Source organism: Zea mays, chromosome 7 (genome assembly GCF_902167145.1).
Source record: "Zea mays cultivar B73 chromosome 7, Zm-B73-REFERENCE-NAM-5.0, whole genome shotgun sequence".
Taxonomy (NCBI): domain Eukaryota; kingdom Viridiplantae; phylum Streptophyta; class Magnoliopsida; order Poales; family Poaceae; genus Zea; species Zea mays.
The window spans coordinates 124,282,646-124,285,772 of record NC_050102.1 but is presented as its reverse complement, the minus strand read 5'-3'; positions in this window follow the sequence as shown (position 1 = coordinate 124,285,772).

The window sequence follows — 3,127 nt, the reverse complement described above, 5'->3', positions numbered from 1 at the left end:
TCGTCTTAGTCTTCTTGAGTATACCATCAGCTGTGGGGTAGCTTGGGATATTCTTAATGGAGGAGGTTAAAAGTTTCCTTAGTAGTGTGGGATATCTACCGAGATTTCAGAAAACTTCTTATTTCTTGGTTAGCAAAACTGTTTCTTCAGATAGGAAAGGAATAGCAGTACAACACCCTGTAGAAAGAAGAGAATGTGTATAATGTGTAGGATAATTTGCATTGAGCCTTTAGGGTGAATATATAGAAGTACATGACTTGGAGGGCAAGTAGCCTATCCTAGAGATAAGAAAGGTCATCCCGGGATTACAATCAATCGTAGACTAATCATATCTGGAGTTGCCTAATATAAGTTATCACAGTATTACAATCAATCATAGACTAACCATATCTGGAGTTGCCTAATATACTCTAACACACCCAATCAAGGCTACAACATACATCTATATATCTGATTCAAGAGCAAGCCACTAAGCATCATTAACACATGTTTCTCCATAACCACGTTTTCCCCTTGGAAATACATAGAACTGGGTGTCACTGCATTAAGAACAAAGGAGTTTGGTACAGCCATCATAGTGATTTGCTCCCCCCTCCTCGGGACCCTGTGGTCGACGATGATTCTGCCAGGCAGCGGCGGCGATACCGTTCTCGTTCAACGCCCCCAGACTTTGACGGTCGTGGAACCCCTGATGTGGAAAATACTCACCGGGGAAGGCGGTCTGTCCTGCATCGTTTGGGTCCGACGTCCGAGACGGCTCCCAAAGATGCGGGTGTTTCTGCAGGAGATCTTCCTGGTGATGCTTGGGTGACCTCTTCTGTAATGACGGTTCTGGGATCAGAGCTTCCCCAGGGCAATTCTGTCCCTGTCGAGGAGCTTGTTCCTGTGGAGCTGTATGGATCGGTTTCTGACACCACAAATGTTGCTCTCAACAGTTCAAGCCTTGATCTTGATGGTGTGCTTGAGGCGGTCACCGTGGCCCCAGAAGCAGTGCTCCTCCAGGACGTTGTTGTTCCTGTTGAGGAGGTTGGTCCTGTTGAGCCCCTTGGACCGGTGGGAGATGCACCCTTGTATGCTATTAATTCAGCCAGCAGCAGCCCTGTTCTTGTTGTGGACAGCACAAATGTTGCCCTCAACAGCTCAGGCCTTGTTCTTGATGGTGTGCTAGAGACGGTCACCGTGACTCCAGAAGCAATGCTCATCCAGGACGTTGTTGTCCCTGTTGAGGAGGTTGTTCCTGTTGAGCCCCATGGACCGGTGGATGATGCACCCTTGTTTGCTATTGCTTCGGCCAGCAGCAGCCCTGTTCTTGTTCTTCCTACTCAGAACTTGTTTGACCAGAGATGGCGTCCTGATCGCTGTTGTCTCAATGTCTATTCTCGAAGAACGAAGGTTGGGTCAGATCCATCTATTCTGAAGGAGCTGGTTGATTCTTTGCCCCTGGAGACCTTCAAACAAATTATCACCAAACCGATTAACGGGCTGCTCTCGCCACCTAGGTGCAATTTGAGAAAGAAGAAGACCCTGCCGAAGGACTTCATGCCTAGGAGGAGTAGAAGGGTGGCTAAGCTTCCTCCTGTCCTCGGAAACGTCTCAGTTGCCAAGGTGTGCAGACATTTGGGGTACTACGGTGACCATGAGGAAATCTCCTTGGAAAATGCCGCTAGTTATGCCAAATTATTCGAGAATGGCCTTTCCAAATCACATGTGGAGGCTATGGCAGCTTTGATCGGCTGGGAAGTGCTGGTAGAGATCCAGGTCTCAGCCTGATGCTGTTTGGTCGTATTCTTCTATATTGTTAGTCATGAATCAGTCAAATTTTCTAATTTGGAATGTTAGAGGTCTGAATGATAGGCCTAGAAGAGACTGTGTGAAGTCTGAGGTCCTTAGTTCCAAGCCTTTGTCAGTCTGTTTGCAGGAAACTAAGCTGAGTTCCATCTCTGCTTTTGATGTCCTATCTATTCTGGGTGTTGGCTATGGTAATTTTGTCTTCTGTCCTACTCATGGGACAAGGGGGGCATCCTGGTGGCCTGGCGGGATGGAGCTCTTTCCTCCGCCAGCAGTATTGTGCATGATTTCTCAGTCTCCATTCAGCTTCAGGAGGAATCTGGAATGCAATGGTGGTTTACTGGAGTTTACGGCCCGCATCAGGACAATCTTACGCAGTTTTTTCTTCAAGAATTGAGAGATGTTAGGGGCCTGTGCGCAGGCCCTTAGTATAGGTGTACATTCGGGCCGCCCAGCCCGGCCCGACCCAAGCCCGAAAATGCCCGTATTGTTTGAATTTCGGACCGGCCCGACCCGTTTGAATTTCGGGCCGTGCCGGACCGACCCACGGGCCTAGCCCTCGGCCCACGACCTGGCACGTAATTGCTTAAACGTGTCAGGCTCATTTCGGGCAGCCCAAAATTCATTTGTTTTGGCCCGAAATTCAGTTTTTGGCCCGAAATTCATATCAGAGCCCTAAATTCAAAACAAATTTAATAAAACAAATAAAAGATAAGCCAAATAAATTTAAACAAAAGCAAACTTAATATTTGTATTAAAGTTACGAGAGCTATGCAATGACTACCTCGTTTACAAATCATTTTGTTAGAAGAAAAAAGAAGTATAATCAGCTCTATACAAAGTTCGTAAGTTCAGTTTATTATCTAATGTTCATAACAAAAGTAAAATTACATCACATACTCTAATTCAAATCTACAAAAACATCTAACTAGCATTATCTCTAGCTTTGTGTTCTTTATCAAGTACATGAAAGTGTGGAATGAAGTGTGGTTTTAATAAATATATGGGTCATTTCGTGCCTGCCTTAAACGGACCGAGCTCGTGCCCGCCCATGGGCCACGACCAAACCCGGCCCGTTATATCGGGCCGTGCCGGCCCGGCACTAAAATATTTCGGGTCGGGCTGGGCCTGGGCCGTGCTTTTTTCCGTGCTTCGGGCCGGCCCATCAGGCCCGGCCCAAATGTACACCTATAGCCCTTGGGTAGTTGCTGGGGATTTTAATCAGATCTTCTGCTCTGAGAACAAAAACAATACCAACATAAACAGATCTATGATGGGCAGGTTCAGGAGATTTATAAATGATATGGGGCTGAAAGGTATACCTCTCGTGGGTAGAAAG